The 13,913-nt window shown below is 37.6% G+C and overlaps 1 protein-coding gene across 3 annotated transcripts in view; it reads left to right on the top strand.

Moving 5' to 3' along the window:
- Nucleotides 1-13,913, top strand: part of LOC144052377 (solute carrier family 12 member 9) — a 62,084-nt gene that overhangs the window by 12,967 nt on the left and 35,204 nt on the right. The window lies entirely within an intron of this gene.

Genomic DNA, 13,913 nt, shown 5'->3' with positions numbered 1-13,913 from the left:
GATTGCCCAGATTGCATACAGTCAGTGTTTATGGGAGTTGAGGAGCGTTATGGCTTTGGGGAAAAAGCTGTTTTTGAGTCTGTTTGTTTTTGACTTTATGCACCTGTAGCGCCTCCCAGAGGGCAGAAGTTGTAACAGGTCAAAGTCAGGGTGTGAACTGTCTATGGTAATCGAAGTGGCTCTGCCGAGGCAGCGGGAGGTGTAGATGTCCATTAGGGAGGGTAGAGAGCAGCAAATGATCCTTTCTGCTGTCCTGACCACCCTCTGCAGTCTCTCCTTGTCTGCAACGGTGCCGCTGCCGTAACATTTTGTAATGCAGTAGGTCAGCTGGCTTTCAAAAGATGAGCGGTAGAAAGTCCGCGGAAGGTCGGTGGAAAAGTTGTGCTTCCTGAAGACTCGCAAGAAGCGCAGCCTCTGCTGGGCCTTTTTGATGGTTAAAGTGATGTAATTTGACGAGGAGACGTCAGCGGAGATGGCGATGCTGAGGAAGGTGTTGAGGGTCATGCTCGCCATTGATGTAAAGGGGGGCTGGAACGGTGTTGTGCTTCCTGAAGTCGATGACGATCTCCCTGGTTTTCTTGGTGTTGACATCAAGGTTATTGTCTGAAGACCGGGTTGCCAGCTTTACGACCTCCTCCCTATAAGCAGCCTCATCACCCCTGGAGATAAGTCCAACCACTGTAGTGTCGTCTGCAAACTTAACAATAAGGTTGTTGTCGTGGGCCGGTCATGGGTGAAGAGGCAGTACAGGAGCGGACTCAGCACAAAGCCCAGTGGGGAACCGATGCTCTGCGAGCGAGTGGAGGAGGTGTGGGTGCCAAGTCTCACGGTCTGGAGTCGGTTTGTATGAAAGTTCTTTATCCAAGCACACATGAGGGGAGGGAGGCTGAGAGTATGTCTGGGATTATTGCATTAAAAGCAGAACTGTAATCCACAAAAAGCATCCGAACGTGGGTCTGCTGCTGCTCCAGGTGATCAGTGCAGTGTGAAGAGCTACAGCAATGGCATCCTCTGTGGATCTGTTTTCACCGTAAGCAAACTGGTGGGGGTCGAAGTCCAGGGGGAGATGGTCTATGATGTGCTGAAGAACTAGTCTCTCAAAGCACTTCACAATTACTGGAGTGAGGGCCATGGGTGATAATCATTCAGACTGGTGATGGGAGACTTTTTTGGTATGGAGATAATTGTTGCTGATTTTAGGCAAAGCGGGATGACTGCCTAGGCCAGGGAGAGATTGAAATGGGCCGTTGAATTCCTCTCATTGCTGGACAATTTCAATATCAATCTGCAAATTAATTTCGCATCCACATCAAAGGTTAACACGTAAAATGTGGAATGCTCCACCGGAAAGCCGGAAAGTTGGCTGCTTTACCCTCGAACTACAAGTACATACTTTGAAGCCACTGGACGTATACTGGAATGGCTCCAAAGATAATCTGGCCTCACTGTCCACCCGGAGGTGTACTATGTTCGTCATATAAAGCCCTCTTACATAACCCCCCAAAAAGTACAGTACTTCTCTCCCATCATGTGTAAACTACAAAGCAACACAAAGCAATTTCAAATTGATAGAATTTGGTCACGAAATGACTGACTAAAAGTGTATATATTGTATTTGCTGTGGTCTCTCTTTTCTGGTAATCTAATATTTCAGGTAATTGTGTGCTTAACGTTATTACTTTGAAGGAACGTTATCTGATGCTCAGCATTTGGCTGCTTTTGATTTCACATGAATGTGGGTTGATGTTAGACATAATTTTAGATTGTGACCAGTTTTGTTGCTCATGTGACCTAAATTGTCAACGGTGTGACAAAAAAAAAAGGAAAAAAAGAGGTAGCATTAGTGCACTTTTTTGGGGTGCACCTCACTTTTGTGCTGGTGCACCTAAAATAATAATAATTAATAATTAATTAATAGCCTTGATAAGACAAACGTGGAAAATGATTTTCTTTTTAATTTTAAAACCCTGTTCCGTCTTGTCCTTAGTTAACTTGTGGCAGTTTGTTGGATCTGGCCTTAACTGCATTGATAGTAATCACCAACTTCGCTAAGATGTACTGAATACAAATTTCACAGTAGCACTATTACAAAGAGGGAATTTCCTTATTCTTGCTAATATTTACCCACATGTGCTATATATCTGGTTGATCAAATTGGACTGTTGGATAGTGATGGTTAAAAAGAACAAAGAAAAACAATTTTTACCTTTAAGTGTTTGCTGAACAGATTTCTACATTTTCTTTTTGTGAAATGCAGTTTTTCTTTTGCGTTGCATGATATGAGTTTCCATGTGATAGTTTCACGTGTGCATTGAATGGCACTTCATTCACACAATGGTCTGTTGTGCGCTATGATGAAATAAAGTCATGAGTTAATATTTGACACATAACTCAGAAGAATATACTCATTGACTAAGAACTGATAGTTCACTTTATCAAAGGTGGACCCATAATGATTTCTCAAGAATTCTAAGAATTCATAATACTTCACTCATACTTTATCTTGTGCATACATAAAACAACCAAAGTGTTTCTTAAACTTTCTGCACTGAATATAAGCTCCGATAAAACTTTAGTCTCCAAGTACCACCATAACAACACAAATTAAAATACAGTAGCGTAGTAGGCCTAAGCACTTTTAAAAAATGAGGCACAGGTTGTATTGTTAAGTTTAATGCTTTTGTTTGAACATCAACACTCCATTAAAATATAGAAGTGTTAGAAAACTGTACTTAATGAGTCAAATAAAATGTATTACACAAATACATAAATTAAATAAAAAAGAAAAATGTACCTAAATACATGTTTGAAAACAAGCCTTTCCAAAAGTACGAATGCAAATTCAATAAAATATAACGTAATGTAATTTACAGTATTTAGTGCCAAATAATATCAGCAGTGGTCTGAGGGAACTTTACACATTGAGCAGGTTTGGACTCGCTTATTAAGAGGTCAACTGAACCCAACTGCACACGTGCAAGCATCTGTTTCACAAATGTACTGTATATCTAGTAATTGAATTTAAAATATCTAATGCAATTGTCTTACTCAAATAGTAAGAGGAAGTATTGCCGGGGGGAGCGTGCTTTTTTGCTTTTAAGAGAATAAAGTACAATTACATATCCATGACAGTAGGTGGCAGTAGCGCTCATTCAGAGTCAGAGTGTGTGAAATATCAGGGAATATTAGCTCTTACCCTGCCTTCACGTGCTATAGGAAAGATGGATCTTAACACTCGACCGAGTTCTGTTCATGTGCTTTTATTGTTATAGCAAAAAAATAAACATAGCCGCTAATGTACTCTTTGCTCGTAAAAGCGAACAATTACAGCAAATTATGAGTTGTAAAGGACAGAACATGGAATTGTGTTTGCTACGTAATTGTGTGGATTCTAAAACATCCTTCTAGTGGACATTAAAGCCCTTCTAAGTGTTAATATTTCTTGCCATTCACAAATTCATCAGCGCTCTCCGCGATGTTGAAACTTGAAAAGGTCTCTTATGCGGGGGACGTTCACGTGCAATTTTCTACTTGACATGTAGTATTTACCATAATTTCGATGCCACGTGAAGGCAGCCTAAGGCTACTTGTGGCCCGCCACTTAAAAAAAAAAAAAAAGAGGATGGGTGAAGGAATTTATAAATATGTTTTCTCTACTGCATTGGAACCTCGAATACTCGTGGCTCGGCACCATTTGTGTATTTTTTTTGCATTGTTTTATCTTATTTATTGATTTATTTATTTTACATGTTTGGGGGTTTTTGGAGGTAAACAAAATCATTGTTTTTGTGGAAAATGTATATAGCAGTGTTGTTGTTAGTAGATTGTTTTGGGTTTACGAAATGTATTTCTTATTTTTCCCCCCCAATGCATTTTAATTGACGTAAAATAATGCATATTTTTGTGGTGGATGAGCAATAAAGGCCAGCCCACGAATAGTTGTTATATCACCATTCACCACGAGATGGCAGACATGGCTTAGTTGTGCTTGCAGCATGACTTACACTGCAGCTTTTCAATTATTTCCACCCAAAAATATTAAGGTTATAATAAAGTTAATATTTATTGGTGTAAATAATTGAAAAGCTCTGGCTCAGGCTATGTTTAAAAAACACAAACTTTTCCACACTTCTGTTATAATATTCAGAAACATTTATATTCATATATATTTAACTTTTTTTTAATGTGTGTTTGAAATACAATACAGTATGTTTTACTTCTTAAAGTTGCTAATTACTTATTTAGCTAATTTGCCCAATCATTTTAGCAGGTATCATGGCCTCTGACATCAGTGATTACAGTGCTGCCTTTTTCAAGTCAAGCTTTCAGCAACAAAATTATGCAAGAAATTCTGTTCCATTAACATTCTCTCAGAATTTAAAATTAAAATAATTTCTAATGACAAAGTAGACTATAAGTTGAAAATATGCCATTCGTAGCGTGTGTTCTGTTTGTGCTTTAAATAATATGAATACATAATACATCAAATATCTGTGGAATGACATGTTTGAGTTGGCCGCCTCCACTGCAATTGTACAAGTTGTCCAAATGGTGGCAGTCATGCTTTCTAGCATATCTGCTCTGATTCACTCGAGAGGAACATTTAGTAACAAACTAACTTTGATAATAGCTATTGAAGATGATTGGTGTGCATAACAATGGTACACTTCTTAAAAATAATAATTGCCCCCTCATGTTTGTGGGGACTGACAATATCTCAGCATTCACGGTAGCAGCAGAGGTGAATAATGTCAGCGCTCGCTGTAAGACGCAGGTTTTGCAGCAACAGCCGATAAAGACTCTCAATCTCTGGCACCATACCATTATCTCAACCTCCCACTAATCTTTAAACTCCATGAACACAAATAGTCTTTTTTGGCTTTTAGTTGTTGGAAAAAGTTGTGCAAATTGGTTGTCAGTTCCCTATACATCTTCCTATGTGTTGTAAAATATCAATTTGTAAGTGTAGAATATTTTAACAAATTTCTTGGTTAATAATCTAAAAATGAATGAGTACTTTTTACTAGGTCATGGGTCTTCCCCATTATACAAATATTAAATATCCTATGTCAACAAAAGAGGCCTAATGGCATAATCTTTTTTCACTGAAAGGATCAAGCCAACAGGAATAAAAGAAAAGACCAGCATGCTGATTCGTGTGAAATATGAGCATGCCGACACATGAACACAGCCTAGTTCCATTCAGCCCAACAGCTGGAAGCACACACTGCTAACATGATGTATTGATGCTAGCTAGCTATGCCAACCAAAGATACGTCATATCAATCACTTTCCATTAGTTTTGGTATATACTGGAGAGAAAGAGTTGTTATTTTCTTTGTCCTCTACTGCAACAATCAGTAAATCCCACTTTCTGTACTGTATTCATAAGAAGGGAATTGTATACCGGTAATTTGTATCAGTACAAAACATGTAGATAGCAAGCGTTACTTTTCTTTTGTAGCAGCAGGCCTGAGTTTCGTCGGCCATCTTTTGATTTGGTTAACATCACCTTCATGATACTGACATTTGAGCAACGAAATGACTCACAGTCACCCATTTCTTTTCAAACATACAATGGTTTTATCATCCCCATCACTATCAATACTTCACTCTCATTAACACGAGGAGAAAATGTAGTTCATTGGAAACTAAATAAAGATCATTTACAGCACTGTGCAATTGCTTTTCAGGTCACTTTGTAGAATGTTCTCATATTTAGTCCTTTTTTAGATAACCATAAGTGATATGCCAGATTGTTGAAAGGGACAGTGATGGTGACGATGACGACTTAGCCAATATGAGATATGGAAAATCTATTAACCTCCTGTGACCAGCTAGCCAGGCACGACAGATTGCCATGTCTCATTTTATGAAACGCGCGCGCGCGCGCGTGTGTGTGTGTGTGTGTGTTTCACCAGTAAAAGAAACAGTTGCATTTTAAATACATTTTCATTGGATTATAATGACATATTTATGATTAAATTCCATCATTAGAAGCAACTGTTATGTTGTGGAACTCTTTGGCTGGCATATTTTTTCCAAATCTTTTTGTTTTTATTTATTTGTCCTCTGCTACAACCGACCCCCCCCCCCCCCTCTCCGTTTTATTCAAAGTGTGTATTTGGTGAGTGCAAACAATATGCATAAGTGTTTCCTGCTGCACAATGTTGTGCATCAGTGACCTGTGGGCTAATCCGCCCAGTTCTACAGAAGCTTTTCTATTAATAAATTAGTTGATAATTATATTAGTTTGAATCTGCTGGGCTTTCTTTTGTTGCACTATCTCTGACATGCAGCCTTGTGGATGTTTGTTCAGCCCACATATCCCTTGAATTGTCTTTCATCTGCTAAAAATAATGACACACTCACACATACACACACTGCGTCTTTTTTTTCACTTTATTTTTTTTGCATTACATTTTGCTTCTTCTGTATGAATTCTATTGGCTTTGTCTTCAATGCTTTAGTCATTCCGGTTTCACTTTTTTTTTTTTTTGCTGGATGGATCAAGTTAGTTAATTCTCCAGTTTAATATTTGCATACATCTAGACTTACCATTGCCATGTGTTCATTTTATTGACGAGAGCCCCCTCAATTCAAAGGATTTAAAATTTTGTGACGTAACTAAAAGAGCTAAAACACATGCTGAACATGCCAATGTGATTATTTCAATTCAATTAGTCGTGATGTTTTCCCCTTTTCTAACCCTAACCCTGAACCACCATTTCATTATAATAAGTTGTGTGATGCTCTGTAGTGGGAACATTTACAATCCTTTAACTTTTGCTGAGTTACATTGTTTTAACATGTCAGTACCTTTCTATCTCATTATTTGCACACCATTGCTACAACCTGCTCACCACCACTCACTTGTCCTAAATAAGAATTAGCATTCTACATAGTGGATAAGGTATGGTGTTGTCTTTGCTGCATGCCAATAGCATCCTAGTAAAGAAATACGATGCAAAAGTAATCACCGTAATGTATTCTGACTGTAGTGACTGTATTGGAAAATGAATGTCTTTGATTATAATCTAGCATCTTGGCTCAGGTAGTAAAGCAGAGGTTGTGTCTCAATGCAGTTCTGTGACATTGTGAGCTGGGAAAATAAATGGACACAAAATGGGTAAAGTTGCTTTTTTGTGGTATTTTCGGGCAAAATCGATTCTAGATTTGATTTAAGTGTGCGTATTATTCACAGTCCTATTCTAAATTTTACATCTTTTCAAAATTGCACTTTCACCAAACGGTGATATTGTTGGCTCCTCTCTATCTCTCCACATAATTTCTGTTCTTATCTTTCATATTTTTCCCCTTCATCTCAGTCTTCTTGCCTCTTTTTATTATTTACCCCTATTTCACCACAACATATTGTCACCAATTATTCTTCTTTTGTTTGTTTTTTCTCATCTTCTTTTCTGACAAAGGAGTCCTACCATGGCCCGAGCAATGGCCAAGCCTCTGTTAACGTCCTGTCTGAAATAAAAGCATACAGCGTCAGACAATGAGATGATGTGATTAAAGTGCAGCGGTCATAAAGGAGAACTTTCAAAAGAAGGATTTGGTGACAGTTGGAGATGTTGGCCTTTAAAAATGGGGAGCCAGCCCATTGGTCATTGTTTTCCATGATAGGCACAATACATTTTATATGATTTATGTTCACAGTGATTGATGAGTACCTCATATTCTATCCATGGCAAGTGCTAAATGTGAATTTTAATCCAACAATCTATCATATGGTTCAACAAAAAACTTTCTTTTCATGTACATACACCAAGGCATAAAATACAGTATGTTGTCATTATTCTGAAGATAAGATTCATCTACATAAAAAAAATAAATAAATCTTCATTATATCTCATAACATAACATTTTGTGTATTTTTTGGGGACACAGTATTAAATATATATATATACGTATATATATATATATATAATTGCCCTTTATGGCAAAATTATTTGACAAATGTATAGGACGATGCATCTTAATAAATTTGATGTTTTATTTCGGTAGTTCAATTCAAAATGTAAAACTCATATACAGTTTTATTGATGACATGTTTCTTATATACGTGTATAAAATTTTTAAATTTGGTTTTCGTTAACTAAAAGCTATATAAATATTTTTGTATTAAAAGTACAAACATACAATTACAAAATCTCACTCTGTGTATAGTTAATCTATAAAATAAATTTCCCTTAAACTGAAATAAAATGAATTTCTCATTCTAATTTCTCGAGACAAATTTTATTTGACAAATGTGGTCCTCTTCTTTGAGAATGTTCTCCTATTTCAGTTCTTCCTCAACTTCTACCTCCTGCTCGTCCTCCACGGATTCTCCCTCACCCTAACTTTTCTTCCTCTGATTTCTTCCATTTTGTCTGAAAGCAGGTAACCATACCTGCTGCATGTTTGTCGTGTTCAAACCTGATAGGTTTGTCTACAATAAAGCAATCATGTGTTGAAACAGTTAATGTGCGTGTGTTTAATCAACTGGCTCATGAGTGTGGTGATTTGTCAGTCAGTGCTTTGGAATTGCAAGGAAGTGACATTATGACATACTGCTGTGTCTAATGTATAAAAGTGTGTTCAGTGTTTCGCAAATCATTGTGTGGGTTGTTCTGAAAACAGTGTGAGGCTGACTTTGTGTTTATAGTGGTGAAAATCCGGTCCAGTGTTTTGCTCCTTCAGTGTAAGGTGTTAATAATTATAGAATTCTTTTGTTTTTAGTGTTTATGCAATCGTAAAAAAACTGTAATCAGATTGTCGTGTTACTGTAAAGAAATTTTTTGACAGAGATGCCAGATCGCTTACTTATGGACGTAAGTCTGTCATACATACTCAATTATTTATGTTTTTAAATGGAAAAAATATAATGTGATTCGGCTAATGGCTTTCATACAACAGGAGAATACTTAAATACACGACGGCAAACAGGCGTCGCAAGTCACAGATTGTTGGACTTTCCGTGAGTATTGACTCTGGACAGTTGCGAGAATGACTTGGATTCGTAAAAAAAATGCAGGTTCTAATCGGTTGGTTGAGCCGAGATGGCATTCAACGTGGTGATGTCAGCGGCTTCGCTCATTGCCTGTGAATTTGGCTGCAAGCAGTAGCTGTTATGGCGTCTCGACAAATATGTTCTGGGAGCTATTACACGTTCGCTTTAATACAAGCAGTGTAACAAAAAACACGTTTGAATACAGTTTTTCTTGAGAAACCATATATACAGTATTATTTCTCCTTCTGAGCACCACAGGTACACTTTAATGGTGAGCTGTAAACTTGTGGCCTCTGCCTTTACCAAAGACTGAAAACTTTACAATGGTCACTGATATAATTTTAAATAAATAAATAAATTAGGGGTGCACCGATCGATTGACCGGCCGATCCCTTAAATATAAACCGATCTTTTCCACTGATTTCATCTTCCTCCTCGGACGTCTGATAAAGTCAGCCACTGTCCTCTTCTGCTGAGAGTAATGAGTAATGAGCTTTTCATTTTTATTTCAGAGAACTACTTACTTTGCAGTTAAAACAACCCGTTTGTATTATTTCACAGATCTTTTTAGATGTTTTCCAATTAAATAAGATTGGAACTCTGAAGGTGTATGCTGTTTGTTGTGGAAAAAATCGAAATCGGAAAAAATCGGAATTGGCAGGTCAGACTGTTTAAAAGATCGAAGATGGGTGATCAGCCAGAAAGTTGTGATTGGTGCACCCCTAAAATAAATAAATACATACATCTTTGTTTCTATGCATCAGATTTATTTGGGGAAAAAACCGAACACTTGAAACCTGCCAAGACAAAAATTACCTTAACTTAATATTTTTGTTACACAATCTTTTGAGGCAATCACCAAATTTCTTCTGAAACTCTGAACAACATCCCTGCATCTGTTGATCAGGATCAGTGACCCACTCCTTGTAAACAAACTGTTCTTTTTGTCTCTGTTTTGAACCTTCTTTCGCTTGACTGAATGTTTGAGCTTTGTCCATAGCTTTCCACTAAGTTCAGATAGAATTTGTAAACCCATTGCTTTCAACATGTTTTTTCTTGTTTTTCTTTCTTTAATGGAAGGGTACCAACAGTGTTGAGCTTGTTTGTAGGAGAGGTAGATACACGTTGCTGAAACCACAGTTAATGCTTCAAATGTGAAGAATGCATGTGAATGGTTTGGGAAGAGAAAGCAAATGCTCGTGTTGAATATGAAAATGTGTGTGCAAATGTGTGGATGCATGTGTGTGTACCCACAGAGGCCTTGTTAGTTATTGATTCCATTTAATAATCCTTAACCACAGTCAACTCCCTTGAGAGCACTTATCTTTCACTTTCGCTCTGTCTCCCTGCCTCCTACAATTCTCCCCTTGCCTCCCTTTTACGCTCTCCTCTGGTTTATCTGTCTGTATCTCTTTCTTGCTCCCGGTGTACCTCAGCTATACTCTTTAAGTACCTACAAGGTCACGGTAAAGTGGGGTTAAAGACGGACATTAAATCCCAGCAGTAAGGGATTTAAGTTTGGAGCTAGTGCCTTTGTTTCCATGCAATTGACTCTGTGGTGTCTTGAAGGCCTGAAATAATATAGGACACTGTCCCAGATACTAACTTGAATTTTTTATTTTTTTTTGGGACCCCTTTGCTACTGGTTGCTTCATGTTACAAATACATTTGTCGTCATATGCTCATAATGCTCTAAATTAACATTTAAATTGAGTTTTTCTGTACTAATGTTAAACTATTATCTTGACTGTAAAAATAATGTCTGGGACATATACAATTAACTTTATTTCTTTATAACTTGATTGTATACAAGTGGTCAGCATTCGGCAGCCATTTGTGGGGACAAATCATGGAATACAATTTTATTTGAAACCTATAGTTTAGATATTTGCAATTTATACATACCATTTTTCATATCGCTGGCCTGCTACCCAGTATCCATTTGGTTCTGGACACTTGTATAGCTATTTATTGTTGCAGCCAAACACTTCTCAGTAATTCACCATTATTCAGCATCTGCTATCAAGTCAATTAAGTTATATAAGTGGAGCACAAAAAAGGTTAACAACATTTTTGCCTTGAAGCTTCATGCCACGTGCCAACATCAACACTGACATTTCCAGTCTACAGTACATAAACACCATTGTACTGCATTCAAACTAGTCATGACCCTTTCACAGTCTATTAGGTAGGTAGGTAGGTAGGTAGGTAGGTAGGTAGGTAGGTAGGTACGTACCAAAGTGGAAATTCAAGGTGTCCGGTAGCAAAAAAGTACATTCATACATTATACACAAAATCAGCAAGTAAAGACCCAAAACATAACATTAAAAAAAGTAAAAAATAAAAGACAATAGTATTAAAATGCATATTAACAAGATTTGTTTGACAATCTAATGCCCTCCTAAATCTCTCAGTCCTGTATTGCACAGAGAGGATTCTGTCAATGCGACTGCTTCCCACAGTGTCGTGCAGAGGATGGCTGGTGTTACTGAGGATGGACTTCATCCTCCTCCTAATTCCGCTCTCGACCAGTTGCCTTATAGAGTCCACCTTTCTCCCTATCACTGACACACACTTCCTAACCACTTTGTCAAAACGGTTCTGCTCCCTGCCCATCATGCTGTCGAACAGCAAACAACAGACTCACAGACATCAAAAAATTTTAATTTTCTGAGAAAGAGGAGTCTGCTTTGTTTATTCTTGTATGCAGCCTTTGCATGTTCTAACCAGTTCAGTCTGAATCTAAAGAATAAGAATCTGCAACCGGTTGGTGTTAAAAGCACTTGAGAAATCCAAAAAACTTTAGCCTTATGACCCCTTGTAATCGAACCCCTGTTGGTGGAAAGTTGATACTACAGTCTCGCAATGATGAACCTTGTCAGGGTTCGCCACAGTGTTATGTTTTGACACAGTTTTTACACCGGATGCCCTTTCTGACACGACCCAACCATTTTTGTCTGGATTTTGGACCGGTAGTAGCTTGGAATCGGCATATAGCGTTAAGGGTCTTGCTTAGACTATCATTAGAATTTGAAAATTGATCTCCTATGTCCATTGTGTGGAAGCGGGTGTGGATAGGGCAGGGATTGCAAAATTATTCGATGGAATAATCAATTCTAAAACAATTCATTAGTGACAGCCCTTCTTTATTCACAGACTCACAAAGCATCCCAAACGGGTGGCCGCGGGCATGTCCAGAGGTGTGCGAAGCCCGCAGGAAAATTATCTTTGTGTGTGATAGCAAGCGAGATTTGTCCTTGCATCTTTCACAAGATGGGTTTATTGATTTACAGGACCATCATTTTCATTTTGTAGAGACACAATTGGTCACATATTGAGCATTTCAGTGATGTTAGCCATAAGATGTAGCCATCTCCGTAACAAGCTCCCATCCCATTTCAGCATTTATCGGAGATTCTGAAGCCTTTTTCTCTTTGTCGGTTAAACTAGATGATCCTGAATCATTATGTTAGTTTTTCTGATGATTGGCCGCACCCGAATGACTCGAGACCACAGAAGAAGTTACAGAAGAATGAGCATGGCTGATATTCTAATATACTAAAAACAGGCTGTGAATTACCTCCAGCCCTTAGTTGTGAATGCCTTATCAAAAGCACAAACATATTAAATGATAGATGAAAAAAAATTTGTATACATGACTGAGCAAATGGGGGTATGAAAAATAAATGGTAAACAAAAGAATTGAAGGAAGTAGCAGGCCACAAGAAATGAGAACAATCAGGAGTGCAATCTCTGTCGCGCCCTTTGAGTCCTTTTGCTTTATTTCCTCTCTACCCTAAGCAAGCTCCTTTAATCTATCACTCTTTCTCCCGTGCCTTAGTTCCCCTCTTTATTTGGATGTCAGTGCTCATTTCATACCGATGTTAGGATCAATAATTACTACCCAGGCCCTCACAGTCATAAGTAATACCATTGGTAATGAATTTACACAAAATGATGAAACATACTGCAGCAACCATACAAATGGCATTGTACTATCGTCACCTACTATGTACTGCAACTCCAGCTTCATCCCTCTCTCATCTCATTTGTCATTCACCCAAACAGAGCATTTGTCGTCACTGTCACCCATGCTACAAGCTTTTATTAGATAGCCAGTTTGCAAATCTCAAGCTTGTCAAGATTTATTTGGCCCCGAATGCACATCAGATAAACCAATAATGAGGCCATCAGTTTGAACCCAAACATCACACCCCTGTGAGCCATTAACACAGACCCTTAATTCTTTATCATGGCTGACACGTAAGTGGTGTTCACTTTGTTGGGACTCTGGTCCGGACTAAACACTGAATTATTCCTGTGGTCTTTTTGCCTGCTACCATTTTTATCATAGAGTCCTGACAGTGCACATTAACTCATTCACTGCCATTGATGGCTATCGATGTCAAAAAATAATTTTAACTATTTCTATTAGTTTAACATTTTTGTTAACAAGAGTATGAAAACCTAGAATTTTTTAAATTGTTCATTTAGAACAGATATAAAATTTGTGATTAATCGTGAGTTAACTAGTGAAGTCATGCAATTAATTACGATAAGAAAATTTAATCGCCTGACACCCCTAATTTTTTATAATCTTTTTTTTTTTAAATCGTGTCAGGCGATTAAATGTTATTAATTGCAATTAACCGCAGGACTTCGAAAGTTAACTCACGATTATTTGCAAATTTTATATCTGTTCTAAATGTACAATAAAACAAAATCTAGGTTTCATACTTTTGTTAACAAAAGTGGGAAAAATGTTAAATAGAAATAATTCAAATGAATTTTTTACGTCTATAGCCGTCAATGGCAGCGAATGAGTTAAACAGCATCTGTATTACTACTGCACCCTGATTTGACATTGTTTATGATGTATTTGTGTGACAAAACTCAAACCTTTGAAGCA

This window comes from Vanacampus margaritifer, chromosome 5 (assembly GCF_051991255.1).
Source record: "Vanacampus margaritifer isolate UIUO_Vmar chromosome 5, RoL_Vmar_1.0, whole genome shotgun sequence".
Lineage (NCBI taxonomy): Eukaryota > Metazoa > Chordata > Actinopteri > Syngnathiformes > Syngnathidae > Vanacampus > Vanacampus margaritifer.
Note: the sequence above shows the minus strand (reverse complement) of the source record. Positions and strands in the feature narration are given on the sequence as shown.